Below are 22,061 nucleotides of genomic sequence, written 5' to 3'. Positions count from 1 at the left end.
ACCTCATCTTATCATAAGTGTTTCTATTATTTGGTATTTTAAATGTTAAATTTGTTATTAATATTTGTAGCATGCTAGGTTTTTAGCATTACATTTTGTTTCACTCAGTGTGACCCCACACTTGGGTCATTCTAATCATGTGTTTTGTTAATTTTGTTAACTAACCAAATTGATGCATTGCACTTATTTGTGTAGGTGCTTGGTTTCTTAACATTGTTTTCAGGTACCACAAATCCCCAACCAAGAAGCACACTCCTACCCATCCAATCAAATCCTTGTTAAATCACTTTGATCACACCCTTTATTTGCAAACCCATGGTTGTGAATTTGCAATCTTATACCATGCCCCAACAAGATTGCAAACCTACACAAGTGGGATTGCATTTACCATAAACCCCTCCACCACATGGCATCATAACCACCCCTTAACATTCCCATAGGTCATTCTTCCCATGAAAATACAAACTTTTATGAGTCAGGTCACTGTAAAAACTTGTGAGAATGCTTGACCAAAATAACTAAACCCTAAAATCTCAATTTTTCTCCCATCATGAAACCCAAAAATACACCTATTAGTGAGAGCACTACCCCATAAACCTATGGAATCATGCTATCACAGCACTGCCCTGTGATTTTTCTTACCTTGGGCCCATTTTTCCTAACATTTCACCAAATTTATGTACCACAATCTCACGTATTTTAAACTTCTTTCCTGCACTGCAAGATTGTAAGTTAACACCTATAGGTTTGCTAGTTTGACCAACCAAATCTGACCTTTGATTTTTATTTTTTGTTGAGACATCTTGTTGGAATTCAAACATTTACTTTTTGTAGGTTTTCTTCATATACTCATCAAACAATTACTCTTGAATGTTTAAAGTAACACTTATAATTTTTCTTGATGGAATAAATGTTTATGCATTCAAAAATTTTTATTGGAATGCTTGATTAGATAATTACAAAACCAAATCTTGAGTGCTGAGCTTTAAAAATGAACCAATGTGATGAACATTTAGTTTAAGTTGCAAATAAACATTATATGAAAAAACTTAAGCTTTGGGGCTTAAAAAGAATTCATTCAATCTTGAATGCTCTATAAACAAACTCATCCTTATTCCCTCCTTTTCAAAGCTTTTGCGCATGATTTCTTTTTGTTGACATGATTTATTTTCTTGGGCATCACTATAAGTTGGAAGTGAAAGCTGTATGTTAAAATCACATTTGTTTTCAAGATTACTTGTTAAGATACACTAAGTGTCCAAAATATAAATGAACCAAGTTCCTTATGTGTCTTGAGATTGTTCCCTTTAGCACATCTTTTTCTTCTCTATTTTCTATAAATTAAGACCTTAAATTACCTTATGCGTGTAGCAAAAGTTGTTAGCAAGATAATTTGCAACAACCTAGGAGTGCTTCTAGTGAGTTCATCCACCTCTGGGAAGCATGTCCCCTTTTGTGAGGAGCTCAAACTACTAAAAATATGGCCTATATATAAATGAGGGGAAAAGGTAAAATTTCGCACTCTATTAGGAAAATTCAAGTGGTATGTTTCTAGGGATATCCTAAGGTAGGAAAACTTTCTAATGATTTTAGCATGTCCAGAATGTATCCTTAAGTGGATCACATACGTAACAATTGATTGGTTGACTCCAAAAACCTATTTATAACCCAATTTAGTTATCATGATTTTATCCTTGGTATGTTAATTCACATTGCAAGGGAAACAACATCCCTCAAGACTAATCATCATCATGCTCCCCTAGTAGAGGGGTAAGGCTACTTGGGTTTCATATCCAAGAGTCATTGTCCCTGTAGAAGGAGGACTTCTATTTGCCATGCCTCAAAGATTCTATGATGTGTATCATTTGTTGATCGACTCTTATATCAACTCACCTCTTCAACTAGAGGGACATATTGCACTAGAATTAGGAGACATCAAGTTGTGGGCCGTTGAATGACATATTGCAACCAAAATTTGACCTTAGGGATAAAGAGTGTGTTTGAAGTTTTATTTGTGCAAAAGACCCATGAAGAAAATTTGTAAAACATACACATTTTATATGGTTACTATTAAATCCTTTTGCTAAAGACATCACTTGTTTGTCTCTCTCAAAGTTTCTTTATCCTTTGATAGACTATTTGCTCATAATCTATCATGTCCAAAAGAGTCTTATCCTTGTTATCTCAAAAAAAATTGTCAGTAAGTCTATTCGCAACAACTTTATTCTCGTTGCTTCAACTTTAACTTTTTAAAACTATCTTGTTATTTCAAAAGCAATTGTTAGCAAACCCATTCGCAAAAAACTTTGGTTTTTGGATACATGAAGGAAGACATTGGATATTGGATACGTGGGAAAAGTAGACATGGCAAGAGGATACATGAAGGAAGACATTGGATATTCAATTATGCTCTTGAGTAGAGTTATGGATTTGCTAGTAGCTGGACACTTAAATATTTTTATGGTGCACTTTATTAAGACAATAAAGAAAGTAGAGATGCCACTAGATTGGGATTCTACTCTCAGTGAGAATTTGGGTGATCAACTAATAGTGGTGAAGAATAACAAGAAATTTTATATAACTTCATATTTGATATACTTGTTGGTTGCTAGAGTGATAGATTATCCAGGGCTATATAAAAGGGGCAGTATGCAAGATGCTAATGCATGACCATATATTGTATATCCTTAGCTAGTAAAGAAAAATATTTTAGAGCAAAGCAAGGAGTACAAGATAGTGAATGATTCTTTCATCTTTGCAATAATCCAATTCATAGAAGGGGATTATGTGAAGAGAATATCAAAGGAGGTAGGTGCAAAGCTATTACTAGTTGGAGCTTATTATATCCAGTTCTAAACCTTTACATATTTGAGGGTAGTAGGTATAACTATCAACCCTATGAAGCTCCCTAGGTATCCCAGTGATAGACTTATCCTCTTGGAGATTTCCCAACAACTCTTGTCTACATATGATAGAGATAGAAAGCAACACAAAACATTTTGGATGGGGCATATGACTATAGGACCTTTTCAAGTGGATTGGAGGTAAGACATTCCATCCTTTGAATGTTAATGAGATCAATATCAATTGGAAGAGTATAATTCTCCACGACCTTATTTTGACAATATTGGGAGAGTGCAACACTTAGCAGGTAAAACATTCCAACATAAGGATGCAGTTGAAGATCACTAGATGAATGCAATAGACAACTACAATGTCCATATAATAGATTATTGTAGGATGACTCTATATTTAGTAGAGAGGGATTTAATGATAAATATCCCATTAAAGATTGTGAAACAAGACTTAGAGGAGTTTCTTTCACCCATTGTTTAACAAGTACAAGATTGGCAACAGGCCTATCATGAATGCCGAGATAGATAGATAAGAAAACTTGGACATCAACCATAGGGTGAGGCACATCATCAAATTGACGCAAGATTGGATCAAGAAACTATTCAAACTTGATCCAATTCCTCAAATAGTAGTCTTTCATGCCCAATCCTTCCCAGCCAAAGTTCAAGGAGTAAAGGTCATGATGCCCATGTTTATAGTCTAGTCACTAGTAAAACTAGAAACAACGCATCAACTTTATAGGGAAGTTGGTTATTATTAGGCATAGAAAGGTATAGGTAAAGGAAAAAGGAAGAGGGATTCTTCTCAAAAAGAAAAATTAGAAGAGGGTGAAATTCAAGCACCTCAATAGCAGGAAGGGGAAAATATACAAGAGCCAGAGAATGTAGAAGCTAAATAAGCCCAAGGTGATCCCCAAGTGTCTCCAGTATCACAAAGCCAAGGAGAAGAAGAAATTAAGGTATAAGAGGTTTCCTTGCCTCAATAGATAAAGTAAGCCTTCCCCTCCACACCTAAAAGAAGGAAGATTAAGACTTTAGTAAGGAGGAGGCAAAAAGTGATCAAGAAAGTAATTCATTTCCCATTAATCCCTAAACATATTCCAAAAGAGGTAGAAGAAGAGGATGATGAGGATGAAGAGGATAATCTACCTTTGAGCTGGAGAACTTGGTTGGCCAGAGCCACAGAGGAGGAATGAAGGGGAAGCTCTCTGGTTACACTACCATCTATCCCTAATGAACCCATTCAAACTACTACATCAAAAGATGAAATGCAACAATGGATAAATGAGCAGGATGTGATGGGCATTGATGTCTTTTAGATGTTATATTTTACCTTTATGCCCATGGGTACTGAGTTGGTTGGGGATAAGATAAGAGACACTCTAAATAATCAACCTCAATAGGAGGATTGGAGTCAAATGACCCCCAAATCACAAGGACCCAAGATAGTTATGGTATCCCAAGTACAAGTCACATTCTGTATAGACAAGGGATCAACTACCCCTCTTCCTCTAGGTATAGAAGCTGAATAGGTGTATGCAAAACATGAAGAAGAACCACAACAAGTATCTATCAATGAAGTGTCAAAAGAAGGGTAGATAAGTGAACAACATCAGAAAACTTCCCAAGACATAGGGGTGAGAACTGTAGGCTCCATAGATATAGAGAATCCTAGTGTAGATCTCTTACAAAGGGAACAAACTCTAGAAAGGAGTGATAAGTAGAAGAGCATAGATGAGAAAACTTCTTCATCCTCTAAAGGTAAATCCCTAGTACAACATATCCCAAGGTAGCTTAGAAAAGAAGTAATAAGAAATAAGAAACAACAATTCACTACTAAGGAGGAGGATAGAATGGAATTCATAGTAGTTCTAAGGAAACCTAATTCACCTCCAAAGGATGCATGAGAACTAGTCTTTGTTATGAGTCATCAAAATAAAGACCTTTTTGTTCATGTAGATATCCCTCCTCCACAATAAAAATTTGAATAATTGAATCCAAGGGATGATTAGATCTAGAAAGTTGTGCTTGGAAAGCCAACCTTGAAAACTGAAAAGTTGATGGTAACAATAGGAATGAAGGAAGTGTTTAGGAGCCTAGAATAGGATGGGGTAGAATTGATAACACTTCAACATGAAAACAAAATCCTAAAGGGATATTTGAGAAAAGTCTTTGGTCCCTTGGATCCCACAAACCTCGAGGAAACCTTAAATGCAACAATTGAAAGAAGAGATAGGGGTGCAATATAGTTGAACCCATTTTTGAGAGCTTATCAACAATGGCGATAAAGTTTTGAGGAGAAAGGTGTATTAATTATTAAAGGAAATCTTAAGTTATTGCATGTTATGCAAGAGAATGCAGACAAGTTAGTAGCAATTTTGAATCAAGATTTTGGTTTAATGGATGAAGTGCATACCTGGGGAAAAGACTTGCAAGTATTATAGGCAATAAAAGGCCAAAGGTATCAAATGTTGATTGATGTATATATAGCTAAGGAATTAGATAAGATAGATGATTGGATAGACAAGATTGTAGATAGTAATAAAGTAATGGAAACATTACATTTGGAGATTCATATGCTTAAGGACCAAGCCCAAGAGAAAATTTGGGAAGCTAAGAAATATTATAGTTATATATGTTTGGATATTTTTGAAAATGATACATATGAAAAGCTAATACTAGTAGATGTAGTAGTTGATAAATTTTAGAAAACTTTTGATGAAGTTTATAATGATGAGGATATCCAGTAAGCATTTAGAACAAAAGAAGTTCTATTAGAGCTTGATGTAAAACTTGGAGATTTTGTAGAAACCTGTATAGAAGTGGATGACTACAAGTAGAAAGTAAAGGACAAATATAATGCCTTAGATATGCCACATGTAGCTCAATTCACTAAGATAATTGAGAAATTCAAGGGAAAATATCCAGACATAACTCTGGTATAAATGGGAACAAACCCGAGATGTCAAAATTTCAATTTTGACACTTAGTGAAATTTTGTATTTTTGGAGCTTGCTTCTAAGGTATGCTGCTACACTAGGTGTGCTAGGTGCATAGGTGTACTAGGTGCACAAGTGCACTTTTCCAGTAGTGTTCTAGAAGATTTTGAAGAACTCAAACATCCACCATTGTAAAATTAGAGTTTTCCATGCATTAGAAGTGCATTTTGACAGTACTTTAATTCCAACAAATGCCTCATGAATATGGAGCTTCTATTTTCAACACTTCGAAACACTCCTGCATCAATTGAAGGCTCTCTTCTTTTGTTTTTCACCTATTTTATTTATTTTAAGACATGCAAGGGCTCATGCATCCAATTCATGATAGAAAAATGGATGGAGTTCTATTAAGCACTAGTTAGAGAGTCAATTTGTATATAATTAGATTTGTTTTATTAGTTTAGAAGCATATGATTGCATAAAGATATCTCTCACTCTCAGTACAAATTGAGGAGAAGATTTCTTATAAATTCAAGAATGTAACATGTATTCTAGGCTGCCATTATTTTGCAATAATATATGCTTTTGGTGCTTGTATTTGGAGTGTAGTGATTCTTGCCTAAGTGTGTTATATTTTGTGGATGTATGTTCATGCAATGTAAGTGAGCCAAAAGTTTATTACATTATTTTTGGTTGTGTGATCTTTAAATTTTGGTGTTTTCTATAGTTTTGCAAATTCCACCAACATACTTAGTTTGAGAAGAAATCATCATATTGTTCCTACATAACTTTTCACCTCACATGAGTGCACTTTCCATGGCCTTGTGATTTGATGAAAAGTGAAAAATCTTATGGTTACTAAATTCCCATTGATGATTGCATTAGTGGAATTAAGGAAGCATTGTTGCTATTTTCATTGGTTACTACTGATCTTTTTGAAAGCTTAACTCTCAGACATCCTATTACCATAGTTTATGTCCATTAGGATTTTACTTTCATGTTATTTTCTTAAAGTTCTTGTTACCCTATCTTTTTTATTCGCTTCACTAACCCCTTGGTTAAATTAGGAATTCATATAGCTGCATTGTTAGGTTGCATTCATCATAAAATAGAAAAGTACAAAAATATGTTTCTTTTTACATGTTTACTCTTTTGAAGCAATAAATATATTCTCCATCTTATTTGAAGTTATTAGAACTAGCAAAGGCCTCCTTGTGAACATTCACATTTATCTTCAACTAAGTGGATTCTAGTAGGTTGCAAAATCACTCAAAACCTTGGAGTTCATCCTTGGATTATCTTTTCAAGATAGGAGTTTGAAAGAATTCCTATCATTAAGCATTATGAAAAATAATAGCTCAAAACTACCTTAAAACCACCAATTGTGATAAACCGCGTAAAAATATCTCATGTCAAACCTACCCAAGATCAAGTTAAAAAAGGCTAAACTTCCACAAATACTAGCTTATAAATAAATATAAACATAATGCAAGAGCCATACCCCTAGCCCAAGTCTCACGAAACTAGATCAAGTTGAGAAAGATGGTGCTGACACATCACTAAAAATTGAGTGGGATTAAAAAACTTAGAACTTAACTCTTAGATGTGGTGTCAACCAAATCCTTATCAACAACTCTAGTTTTACTTACTCTAATTAGGTCCTTCTTTTTCCACACACACTTATGCACTTATCCCTTCACATGCTTAGTCTTACGTATAGCTCCTCATCTTACTTAAGAATTTGTGTAGGCTCATCCCCTCCCTTTTTTCATGAATCTTAGATTTTGAAAAAAAATCCAAAATAAGCATCATAGGTCCAAACATCCTCCATTATTTACTCATTTCTTAAGCATTTGGTATCACCTCATTAAGAATTGTTTACCCTAGAAACTTCCATCCATCATACTATCATAGGTATCCTTGAATTAAGCATTATTTAGGATCAGTTGTCATTTTCATTTGTATCCCTCATCACCTTGACAAAAATGTTGGGCTACACACTTGAATCATCATTTGTCTTTCAAAAGGTCACAAGACTAACTTAGGGTTGATATCACCATCACATTTTGAGTTCACACATAAGGGAAACATACTTTCTTAAATACTTAGCACCATATCATTAGGATCATTCCCATACATTCTCCTTTTCATCTTAGAAAGTCCCTCCACCCTAGGCATACATAGACAAATCACCTCCTTGCATATACTTCCCTCCATCATTTTCACACTCCATCCTTAGGGAAGTCATCATTTCATGCCACCTACTACACATCTTGGTAAGAAAAAATAGAATAAGAAGGACAAGGATCCTAATCTTAGTAGTAGTATAGCTTGGGTGAAACCATTCCTTGTAGTCTACACAACACCGTTAGATCCACCACCGCAAGCTTTGGAAGAATCAAGTTCTACACTAGAAATTTATTCTTTTGAACTAGCCTAGTCATGCAACCATTGTTAATGCCATCGTATATTGACACATGAAGACCATCATCACAAAATTCTTAAGGGATAATGTCGGTTCCTTTGATTTTGGAAGACTACCATGTACCAACATTATAGATCTTACGCATCCTCTATTTAGATGGCACCCACAATCCACAGGGTTGTCTAGCCCTCATGATCCCTTCTTTTTATCAAGTGTTGGATACCAACCAACACAAATAGAACCAATAGACTCTAATATCCCTTCAACCTATTAGATTATGGTGACTGATCAGGAAAGCATTGTACATACTTCATAATTAGTGGCCGATGTTGTAGTCGACATAATATGGCCTACATATGGCCGACATGTTGTAACCCTAAAATGGATAAAATACTTGTATAAAAGGGTGTAGGGTTAGGTATTTTTCATTATGTTGTGATGAAAAATTGGTTCTTGTAGTGGTATTGAGCTATAAGGGATTACAAATTGTAATCAGGTTGTAATCACTGGATTGTAATAAGATCGAACTTGATGTTTGGTGGACGTAGCCCAGAGATTAGGTGAACCACATTAAATCTTGGTGTCTTGTGTTCATTTTTGTGTGATCTATTATTTTATATTATTTGTTATATTTGCATGTAGGTTTTATTTCTATCCATGGTTTATCTTAACAAGGGGTATCAGAGCAAGGTTTTCTTTCAGTTATCCTCTGCAGGAAAGTCTTACGGTTAAGTGGGAGTCTCACTATTGAGTGGGAATGATGGAAGATGAGGGTAAGCTGAGGGTTGACAGGTTTAATGGGCAAAACTTCCAGTTGTGGAAGATGCAAATGGAAGACTATCTATATCAGAAGGATTTATGTAAGCCATTGGAAGGCAAAGCCAAGAATCAGGGAACTATGTCAGAGGCTAAATGGGATCTTTTGGACAGAAAGACACTCAAAAGCATTCGGTTATGCTTGGCACCATCAGTGGCATTTAATATTACAAAAGAAAAGATGATAGAAGATTTGATGAAAACCCTAGTGACGCTGTATGAAAAGCCCTCTTCTTCAAACAAGGTATTTCTCATGAAGTGTTTATTTAATATGAAAATGGCAAAAGGTGGATCTGTTGTAGATCATTTAAATGAGTTTAATACTATTACTAGTCAGTTATCTTCTGTGGGTATCAATTTTGATGAAGAAATTAGGGCTCTCTTGATTTTGTGTTCTTTACCTGAAAGTTGGAATGGATTGGTAATGGTGGTGAGTAATTCAGTTCTTAGATCTAGTACCCTAAAATATGATGATGTGATTGGTGTTGTTTTCAGTGAGGAAACTTGTACGAAATCCTCAAGTGGATCTACATTAGGAATTGCTTTGAATGCACAAAGTAGGGGTAGAATGACTAAGAGAGGAAGTAACTTTGGAAATCGTGGAAAATGAAGAGGAAAATCAAAGGGGAGGAGGTCTCAATCAAGAGGACCAAAGGATTGCTGGTACTGTAGGAAACCAAGGCACAAAAAGAAAGATTACTAGAATCGAAAGAAAAATGAAGGAGATAAATCAGATGGAGACAAGGAGGCAAATGTGGTAAGTAACAAATTTGAAGAGGATGCTTTGCTTCTATCTTTAGAAAGTGTTGATGATTTATGGGTTTTAGATTTTGGTGCTTCATTTCATGCTTCACCTCATAGAGGTTATTTCATTGATTATGTCCAAGGGGATTTTGGGTTTGTTTATTTGGGGGATAATGAACCCTATCAAATTTTTGGAAAGGGAAAAATTAAGATTAAGTTCCAGAAAGGGAATCATTGGCTACTACATGAGGCAAGGCATGTTCTAAGGCTGAGTAGGAATTTAATTTCAGCGGGGCAACTCAGTGATGAGGGTTGTGTAGTTACTTTTAATGATAAAAATTGGAAGGTTTCAAAAGTTCCCTTGTAGTAGGAACAGGTGTGAAAGTAGGCACCTTATATCTTTGTAGAGGTCATATTGTTCCTTCTATTTTGATTATTTTAGAGAAAAATGAATGTTCAGGAACAATTGTTGTAGTTGAGCAAGGAGAACAAATAGCTACTGTAGATTTTGATACAGCATTGTGGCACAACAGACTTGGGCACATGAGTGAGAAAGGTATGAAATTACTTCATTCAAAGAAAGTTTTACCAGGTCTAAAATGTGTTAATATAGATTTTTGTCAAAGTTGTATATATGAAAAATAAAAGAGAGTGAGTTTTGTAAAGACTGGGAAGGAAAACAAAAAGGAGAAATTAGAGCTTGTGCATACAGATGTATGGGGACTAGCTCAGGTATCTTCCCTTAGTGGCTCTCATTATTATGTTACATTTATTGATGATGCAACTAGAAAAGAATGGGTTTATTTTCTTAGACAAAAATCTAATGTATTTCAAACTTTTAAAAAATAGAAATGCTTGGTTGAAAATGAGACTACTAAGAAATTAAAATGTCTTAGATCTGATAATGGTGGTGAATATTGCAGTCATGAATTTGAAGATTATTGCTCCACTAATGGTATTCATAGATAGGAAATTGTTCCAAGGACTCCATAGAAAAATGGAGTGGCTAAACGCATGAATGGGACTATAATGGAGCATGCAAGGAGCATGGGGTTGCATGTTGGGTTGCCCTTACACATGTTGGTGGAAGTTGTCAATACTTTAGTATATCTGATTAATAGAGGTCCCTCTACTCCTTTGGGCTATGGTAATCCAGAGGAGGCATGGACTGGTAAGAAGGTGAGTTATTCTTTTCTCAAGACCTTTGGTTGTGAAGCTTTTGTAAGGAAACTTGGCAACAAAGAATATAACCATTTCCACATAACCCATAATAGATCTAAAATAAATACGGAATTAAAATCTACATGCAAGAGAATAGACAACATACCCACAAAATGTGACACAAGATATACCCTGGGAAACCCTCATTGGGAGAAAAACCCAACCTCCAAAAGCATCCACCACCATGTATTATTCAACAAAAAATACCATTGCCATACAACCATGGAAGCCTTCATGGCCATAGCCACAACTGAGAAAACTATGTGAACAAGCATGAATCCACACATTCCATGCCATGCTTTCAACCTTCACAAATGCTCCCTTGGCTAACCTATCAAGCCTTGTCTCGCTCGACTCTTGCCTTTCTCACTCTCTCTCTCTACAAAAACTACCCTTGTGGCTGCTTATATAGTAGCAAGTCCCACAAAACCACTAAGTGGTATTACATAAACCATGTGCTAAAACCATGTGCTACCTAACCCACTGACCCCACATTTAATATTGGGCATTTAATTCTTTTCCCCAATATTAAATAATTACATAAAATATTTTCACAATGTTACAATACAACTCATCAAGAATATTCCATGGGAATCTTTACATGTTGCACGTCCATCTAGGCACAACATTACATAACAAAATAAAATATAACAATATTATGCAATGTGTGCAACACCCATTATCTCAACAATCTCCCACTTGCTGTATACATTGCATAGGGTCAATCCGTAGCCACACAAATGAACAAGGGAAGAATCCCTCCCAGCACATCCACCATCATGGAGAAAAATACACCAAGTGCTCCATCCTGGTACCCGCAACAAAAAATTAAAGTATCTAGCATCTTGAACATGAATGATCTCACCTCCTATTATGCCACTCCCACTAGACATACATAGAAGCCATCCAAAGAGAAAGCCACCCAACTTGTCGCATTAGAAGATCATAAAATCTTGTACCAACTGAAATTCTAAGCACAAATAACCTGATCCAAAGGTAATCACATGTATCTGTAGTTGTCAAAATATCCATAGCTGAAATAGCACCCACAGCAAGTGCCAAACCCATCCAACTATCCATACCTCAAAGGTATAACAAGTGAATCTTATATCACCAACATATCCAATCTGCAACCTGCAATCACAAGCCTCAAGAGCAATACCTGCCACATATATACCAAGAAGCTCCCACTGCAAAAGATAATGTCAAATCTATAACCAATCCACTCAACACATCTCAAAGAAGTGAATCCATGTAGCATCAAGGACATCCACAACACATAAACTGATATCCTGCAAGAACAACTCTCATAACAAGTCTCCAATGCTCTCCCAAGTTCACCACAACCAACAAAGGAAAGAGAAAGAAATAACCATGTCATCTATCACATGACATACATGAGCACAAACCAGTGATCACAATTTCTAACCAATCTCAAATCCAATGTAGGAAAAACTAAACATCCAAGAAGATAACCAAGAGCAGAGAAACCATGCAAATCATAACATGTATCATGTCCTTCTACACACACCTCTAGATATAAACTGTGCAAGTATGATGACCTCCATTAAACCCCAACAAGAAGCCTCAACAACACCCAAAGCATACCATATAACTAATCATGGTTGTAAGCCTCTCACAAGAAGATCCAACTCAATAAACCATTCCTAAACCAAGGAATAACCATTCCTACTCCAAGAAATATGCCCAATATAAAACCATCTCTCAAACTCAACCAGCATAATAACATATGCACATGGAGATAACCAATGCTAAACCATCTCTCAAATGAACCTTCCAGAACTAACTCATGTACCATAGCTCAAGATCCATATCCATGAAAGACAAGCATAAATATAATGCAACTGAGAGAAAATAATGGGCTATACCTCTCAAGTAGCAAACTGCTGAGTAGACCAAGAGTGGGGAATGAGAATGCTCATCAAGATACCCAAGTCTCCAACCAAGGCTCATCTAAGAAAAATCTCCTCTCAAGTCCATATCAGGTGATTGCCCCTTAGACTTCCTACTGAAACCATCGACCGTCCCAACAAATACTTCTCTAATCCAAGAGAAATCAGCATCACCACCGTCCCTAAGTATCCATGAGCACCTATAACCAATCAATCCATGCCAAATCCAAATGCAACATAGCAATATCATGAAGTATCCAGCTTATGATCAGTGTACTCAATACCAAGAAACTAAACCAAGATCAATGTCAAAGGTTCAACCGTGGCCTCAGGAACATAAACATGAGAACATGATCTTACCATCTCAACTAAAGAGATAACATGCTCCACATGAACACACCATAACATGTCACAACTCTAAATGCGTATCAAGAGTATACCATGACCTAATAATGAAACCATCCTCATACCAAGGATAACATGCCAAATAAAAGCATAAACCACACCTTTTCCAAGAACTCTGTGAGTCCTCAAGATGCAACCATCTCCATATACCATGAAGAAAAACCATCTCCACATACTAGGAAGAACCATCTCCACACACCATGAAGATAACCAAGAACTCCATGAGTCCTCAAGATCTAACCATCTCCAAACACCATGAAAATAACAAGTGCACCATGAAAATGTCAAAGATGCTTCTACAGCAACAGGATCTAAGACAAACCTCCAACATCTGCAAACACTCAATAAATATATCAATGCCAACAACTCCCACTCAACCATGGTACCAAGTTACCTATGGCATCATAAAATCCATCCTCTCCAAACCAAGAAATAAACCAAACCAGGAACTAATCCTGCACTGTCATCCCATCACTGTCACAAGCTCCCACTAAACCATGTATCCAAGCTATCCATGACATAATGATGAAAAAATCCATCCTCTAACCATGAGAATCAACTAAGGCATCAAACTATCAAAGAACTCAAAGTGCACATCACGAGCTCCTAAAAATAAAAAATAACCATGATCTTCTACCAAGAAGATATACCACCATAACTGTATCAGAAAATCCAAGCTAGTGAACATCAAGGATGTACTTGTATATCCAATCATGTCATGCCAAAATCCATGACACCATGATCACATCCATGAACCGAGCATCTGGCTCTCAATATGTCCAACCTGTCAGCATAGTCAACCACAATGCTTTGTCATGATTGTACCTGGTAACAACATCTCATCCCTTCTACATGAAGATAAAATCATAAAATCATGTGACTTAGGGCATAGACAACCCAAATCCAAGCCACCAATCTGAATATGCATCAATAATGAAAGATCAATGGGCAAAGACAACCCATAACCAAGCTATAAATGTAACTTGTAAGTATAGACTGCTTACAACACTGCACAACTTGTAGACCCAAGAAGTCATCATGCATATCCAAACCAAATACTGATAACCATATCATCATGAGACCAAACTAAAATATGAACTGAGTATGCAATGACATCAAATCTTAAATCTTCCAATGCCATAAAATCACAAGTTACCATAGTCAAAATATATACCATAAACTATTTAGATCAATATATCAACAAATAAATCATGCCAAACCTACACCAAATCTAAACCAATGTGTAGAGCTCTCCAAGAGCTTTCTGTTGTCTACTTGAAGTCCAAAATCTGACTCTGTATGCCCAAATTATGCCCTAATCCGTGCTCAAAATAAATAACATCTAACTTTAGGGCTCTCAAAACCTAAAAAAATTTCAAAATCATAGAACCAAACCTACACCATCTTGTAGTTCTCTGAATTAGCTTTCCAATGCCTATAAGAACTCTAAAATCCAATATTCTGAGAGAAAGTTATGGCCATTTTACTAAGATAGTCTTTTTACCATTTTCAGTACGATTTTTTATTTTTTATTTTTTCAGTGACGAAAATTCCGACAGGCTTAAATTTGACGGCCATCATGGGCTAAAACCAAAAAACTCTTTCATTTCTTCTAAACATGGCCAAACTAGGGCATATTATATATCAAAATTTATAGAAATGTCGATCCGAATCCAATGGTGAGGTCTATTTTTGCCCAGGAGGTCATTTATGCATGCTACCCCCCAAAACCCTCATTTTAAATGAAACATCCAAAAAACTCTTTTGTCCAACAATTTCTCATGCCCAAATCTTTTAACATCCCATCATAACAGCAAATCCAAAACCCTCAGACCTGAAATAAATCATTCATATATCTTGCCATTTTTTTTTATCCTCTCATGCATTCCCATGGATTCAATCTAGGGTTACAATAATAAAACCATAGCTCTGATACCATTTGTAAAGAAACTTGGCAACAAAGAATATAACCGTTTCCACATAATCCATAATAGATCTGAAATAAATACAGAATTAAAATCCACATGCAAGAGAATAGACAACATACCCACAAAATGTGACACAAGATATACCCTGGAAAACCCTCATTGAGGGAAAAACCCAGCCTCCAAAAGCATCCATCACCATGTATTATTCAACAAAAAATATCATTGCCATACAACCATGGAAGCCTTCATGGCCATAGCCACAACTGAGCAAACTATGTGAACAAGCATGAATCCACACATCCCATGCCATGCTTTCAACCTTCACAAATGCTCCCTTGGCTAACTTGTCAAGCCTTGTCTCGCTCGACTCTTGCCTTTCTCACTCTCTCTCTCTACAACAACTACCCTTGTGGCTGCTTATATAGTAGCAAGTCCCACAAAACCACTAAGTGGTATTACATAAACCATGTGCTACCTATCCCACTGACCCCACATTTAATATTGGGCATTTAATTCTTTTCCCCAATATTAAATAATTACATAAAATATTTTCACAATGTTACAATACAACTCATCAAGAATATTCTATGGGAATATTTACATGTTGCACATCCATCTAGGCACAACATTACATAACAAAATAAAATATAACAATATTATGCAATGTGTGCAACACCCATTATCTCAATAGCTTTTTCTCATATAGACTCTAAAAATAGAACCAAGCTAGAAGGTAAATCAAAGAAATGTGTCTTTGTTGGATATGGCATTAATGAATTTAGTTATAGGCTTTGGGATTTTGAAAATCATAAAATTGTTAGAAGTTGGGATGTCATATTCAATGAGAAAGTGTTGTACAAAGATCTGTTGCAGCAACATGAGAAGAAAGAAGATGATTATGTAGTGCTGGATGATACTCCAAAAGCTGATGTTTCAGCCATTCCTTATGATGTGCAACAACCACAACAACAAATACCACACACACCAGTGAATGTTAGATGGTCAACAAGGCAAATTAGATCTCCACAAAGATTTTCTTCCACTCTGTATTCTATTTTACTTATTGATGCTAGTGAACCTGAAAGTTATGATGAAGCTATGCAGGTGGATACTAAGATTTAGTGGGAGTCTGCAATGAAAGATGAAATGGAATCTTTGCTAAAGAATAAGACATGGGATCTATGCAAGTTGCCTGCAGGTAAAAAGGCTTTATAGAATAAGTGGGTTTATAGGTTGAAAGAAGAGGAAGGAGGTAAGAAAAGATTTAAGGCCAGGTTAGTTGTAAAAGGATTTGTATAGAAAAAGGGAATTGATTTCGATGAGATATTTTTTCCTGTTGTTTAAATGACTTCTATCCGAACTATTTTAAGTCTTGTGGCTACTGAATATTTGCATTTAGAGCAGTTGGATGTTAAAACAATTTTTCTTCATGATGATTTGGATGAAGAAATGTATATGGCTCAGCCACAAGGTTTTGAGGTCAAAGGTAAGGAGAACTTAGTGTACAAATTGAAGAAAAATTTATATGGCTTGAAGCAAGCACCTTGGCAATGGTATCTAAAATTTGACAAGTTTATGCATGAGCATGGCTATAACAGGTGTCATTTAGATTATTGTGTTTATTTTAAGAGGTTGGATGATGATAGCTACATTTTTTAATGTTTATATGTTGATGATATGCTTGTAGCTGGGTCTAACATGGATCATATTAAGGGGCTAAAATGCCAGTTAGCACATGCATTTTCTATGAAGGATTTGGGGGCAGCACAACAAATCCTTGGTATGAATATTTGCGGAGATAGGAAGAACAAAACATTAACGCTATCTCGGGCTGATTATGTTGAGAAGGTGTTGCAACATTTCTCTATGGAGAATGCTAAAGCTGTCAGCACACCTTTACCAAGTCATTTGAAGTTGACTAAGGATATGTGTCCTAAGACATAGGAAGAGGAGGATAAGATGTCCAAGGTACCCTATGCTTCAACTGTAGGACACTTGATGTATGCTATGGTATGCACTAGGCCAGATATTGCACATGCAGTGGTAGTTGTTAGCAGGTATATGAGTCATCTAGGATTTGAGCATTGGAATGCTGTCAAGTGGATTCTCAGATATTTGAGAGGAACATCCAATAAGTGTTTGCACTTTGGGGGCTCTAGTACTAATTTACAAGGCTATGTTGACTCAGATTTGGTAGGGGATATTGCTACCAGGAAAAGTACTACAAGTTATGTCTTTACTGTTGGTGGGCCAGCTGTGAGCTAGGTTTCTAGGTTATAGAAGATTAATGCTCTATCCACTACAGAGGCAGAGTATGTTGCTTCTATAGAGGCAGCCAAGGAGATGATATGGCTTTAGTTCTTCTTCAAAGAATTGGGACATCCTCTAAAGGATAATTATTTGTTCATTGATAGTCAGAGTGCTATTCATCTTGCAAAGAATTCAGCTCTTCATTCTAAGACCAAACACATATAGTTGTGGTACCATTTCATTCGGTCAGTTTTGGAGGATGGACGGTTAAAGATGGCAAAGATACATACAAATGACAATCCAGTAGATATGTTGACAAAGGTTGTAACAAGGGAGAAGTTGAACTCCTCTTCAGCTTCTGTTGGTCTTCTAGACTTAACATGAATCAAAGAATAGTAGAGTCCAGGGTGGTTTGATCTAGTGGGAGCCCCATGTGGTAGTGGTATTGCTACAGGATTAGTCTCCAAGTGGGAGATTGGTGTTTAGTGTGGAGCCTGATCAGTCCCCAAGTGGGAGATTGTTAGATTATGGTGATTGAACAAGAAAGTACTGTACATAAATTTTTTTTTGGCTGTGGCCAATGTTGTAGCCGACATATTATGGCTAACATATGGCTGACATGTTGTAACCCTAAAACAGATAAAATACTTGTATAAAAAGGTGTAGGGTTAGGTATTTTTCATTATGTTGTGATGCAAAATTGGTTCTTGTGACGGTATTGAGCTGTAAGGGATTACAGATTGTAATCAGGTTGTAATCAATGGATTGTAATAAGATCGAACTTTTTGTTTGGTGGACATAGCCCAGGGATTGGCTGAACCATGTTAAATGTTGGTGCCTTGTGTTCATTTCTGTGTGATCTATTATTTTATGTTATTGGTTATATTTGCATGTAGTTTTTATTTATGTCCGTGGTTTATCCTAACAGAACCCAAGTCCTCAATGCTCCTATTCCACAAAACAATAAACCCATCATCACTCAACCCTTAGTCCACACCACATCCCAAAAAACCACAAGTATACAATTTGTATCTACTTCTACCTCCCTTATGCCCATTTTACAATATAATCCTTTTTCACCTGGCAACACTACACGTTCCCTTCCATCACAAAACACATCCAATCCACTTCCTAGTACACTATAGGAATGACTCCATTAGGGTCAAGTACTTCATCTTCCATCTGACCCAACATCAACATCAATCCATTTGTCACTAGCCAAAGCACCTCTCCCTCATTTCCACTAGGACCTTGGATTTTTGGTCAAGCACAAGGGCTTTCCACTAGTATTCTTTTTAGCACTACATCCATGCCTATACCTCAATCACATCCATCCCTTCCACCTCAAGTCTATTCATTTCCATCATTACCAACTACTTTTATATGCCACCCTTAGGTAATAGCTAAGTCATCCCTCCATTGCAAAACCCTACTATTAACACCCTTCCTCGCATTAATTACCTAGCACCCATTTACACTCAATTTCTTTCTCAAGAAGGAGCACAACCAATATATATTGGGTATGGTATATATTCTTAGAGCATGGCCCATGTACTATCCACATTGCCACCTTCTTAGCCACAATCATGACACCAACAATATGTCTGGGCACCTATGCAAAGTTATGTAGTTAGGCATCGACTCCACACCTATGTCCCCCAACCACAACTCCCCCATGAACAGTCTACCCAACAGATACAACAATATGCCCAAACCCTATTCCAACAACCAATAGAATCCATCCCAATAGTTTCACAACCCATATTTCAACCATCACCATATGGCAGTCAAGGTTTTCTAGATCAACCTTTTCCATCCGCCACATACCTCACAACGTGGGCACCAAGATTGGGGGCACCCATTATCATGCCTATGAACACTAAATTGGAAGAGATGAAAAATTCTCTCAAATCCCTCAAAGATGGAACAAAATAAAAAACTTTCAAATTTGAAAATGATTGTCCATACCCATTTGACAAGACCGTTATGATGAAGCCTTTTCCTAAACACTTTGAAACCCCAATTTTTTTTTAAATTTAGGGGGAAAGGTGACCCATTCACACACACCAAAGAGTTCCATGTGCACTACCAAGAAGTGGCCTATAATTTTTTTTTTCCTCATGTGGCTTTTTCTAAAAAGCCTAGGAGCCCCCCCCTCCCTTGAATGGTTCTATTGTATACTCCAGAGCACCATTAAATTTTTTTCCTATCTCTCTAAATCCTTTGTGTCTTAGTATGTTCATTTGGTCAAAACTAAGTTATTTGTAGTAGATCTAGTTCATAACAAACAGAAGGGAGGAGAAATCCTCATAGAATACTTACAGTGATGGAAAACTCTCATAACCTAGATCTCATGCACCATCCGTAAATGTCACCTTTTCAAGATGTTCATTAACAATGTGCATCATAGTCTTTCCAATCACATGGTTATGAATTTCCTACAAATGTACAAAGACATTAACGAAAATGGGATGGGAATTGAGCAAGGGCTCATCAAAGATGGTGTCATCAAGCTTTACAAGGAAAACAACCAAGATTGCAATCCAAGCAATGAAAAACCATGATACTAGAACAAAAATAAGAATGTAGTTACTAATGAAGTCACTAACATTGGACATGTTTATGTCATTGAAGTAGCTCATCTAACACCCACACCATGTTTTTTCAAAGACAACCTTACTGGCAACAACCATCAATCTATCAGTAACTACCTACACAAAATAATCAACACAATGTCCTAGTACCCAACCATAAAAATTAGACTAACACTATCACACTTCTAGCTGGACCCAAACCATGCATTGATAGGAAACCTCATGTATATACCTTGTTGGGTGAAGCCCTTGATGCAATTTTAGAGAAACTAGCCAAGGATAACCTTATTTGAGATCCACAAACATAGCCCTTAGAACATAGTTAGTCTAGGGCATCCTAGTATACGGATAATGAGTTTTGCAAGTTCCATCATGTCAAGGGGCATACCACCACCAAATGCATGCAAATCAAGGACTATGTCCAAGACCTTATTGATAAAAAATACATAATAGTGGGGGCACAAGCCTCACCAAATGTAGGGCTACTGATATACCAAAATGCTTTCCCTCCACACAACACAAACACCAACAAAGAACATGCAAACATTCCTATCAATAACTAACCCAAAAATGCTTTAAAAAAAAAAGGTGATAACCAAGACAAGTCTCATAATTATACCTTAGAATACTTGGACTATAGAAACCTCATTGGATGCATATCACAAGTCAAGCCTTCTATAAATCTTATAAATATCAAAGGCCTAGAAGCCCAATTTGTGGCCACCACTCAAAGAGATCAACTCAATATAGCTAGCCCATCTGTATCTACACCATCGAGTCCAACTTCATTAGGACCACCCCCTTAAGGACCATAATATAACATCTTGGAACACCTTGTAAATATGCTAGCTCAAATTTCCACTTTAGATCTCTTTCACACAAGCCCATTTTATCAAGAGATCCTCAACAATACTCTCCATGAGTCACATGTCCACACTGACATCAATGTCACCAAGTTCCACAACTTGGTCGGCCATCTATCCACATCATGTGCTTATTTCTTCAAAACTTCTAACATCCCAACAGCTGACCCTGATCATATACTTCCACTTCACATAGTTTTCATGGTTTCTAACTTTGTAATCAAATGGGTCATGATAGATAATAGATCAGCTCTAAATCTATGTACCTTAAAATTCATCAAATAAGGAGGATATACTAAGGAAAATATCCTCACTGAGGTCATCACCATCAAAACATATGACAACTTAGAGCACACCACTGAGGAACCATATTGCTACCTCTCAGAATTGGCCCAGCCATTGAAGAAAAAATTTGCCATGTAGTAAATCTTAAATTTCCATACAACATCCTCCTTGGTTGACCATGGATTCATGCCATGAAGGCTACTCCATCCACATATCATTAGTGCATCAAGTTTCCACATAATGGCACTAAAATAACCATCCATTCAAATCATGAACCGTTTTCTTATTGCAATGCGATAGAAGCTTCATACACCAACCATTATCTTGGAATCAAAATTGGCCACATCATGGCTAGTTCCTCACGCACCTATCATGACCCAAATACCATTTTAGCCTCCACCCTTTCCATGATTAAGATAACCTACCAAGGTTGCAGAGAATACAGTCTTTAACATGCTTCTTTTGTCGATGCTTTTCTTACCTCATGTTACCCGCCAAAGATTTAAATTCGAATGTGTGGCTTATTCAACGGTTAGTCTCGGATTAGTATTTTAATGCTATGACCCGCGAGTTTTCTAGCTGTTAGATCTAAGCGGTACCGATGGTTGGCATCATCGCACTATAAAGGAAATGCATGATATTTATGATAGCGCGATGACACCCTGTCGACACGTTGTAGGGGTGGGTTCGACGTTTGGTGGGTCGGGAAGTTCTTTAACACCCTTGGTGCTATGTCGCTATTGCATATCGGCCGAAAACTCTCCATAGCGACATATCACCCGGTGTAGATATTCATGGTGGCGAGTTCCAATGATCGGAAAAG

At 36.6% G+C, this 22,061-nt stretch overlaps 1 pseudogene; it reads right to left on the bottom strand.

Moving 5' to 3' along the window:
* LOC149544132 (mitochondrial carnitine/acylcarnitine carrier-like protein pseudogene) overlaps positions 1-19,358 on the bottom strand; it is a 47,776-nt pseudogene extending 28,418 nt beyond the window's left edge.
* Between the last annotated feature and the right edge of the window lie 2,703 nt (positions 19,359-22,061).

This window comes from Cupressus sempervirens, chromosome 8, assembly GCF_028749045.1.
Source record: "Cupressus sempervirens isolate cs-2001-9-10 chromosome 8, ASM2874904v1, whole genome shotgun sequence".
Classification (NCBI taxonomy): Eukaryota; Viridiplantae; Streptophyta; class Pinopsida; order Cupressales; family Cupressaceae; genus Cupressus; species Cupressus sempervirens.
This window is presented reverse-complemented; position numbering and strand designations above follow the sequence as displayed.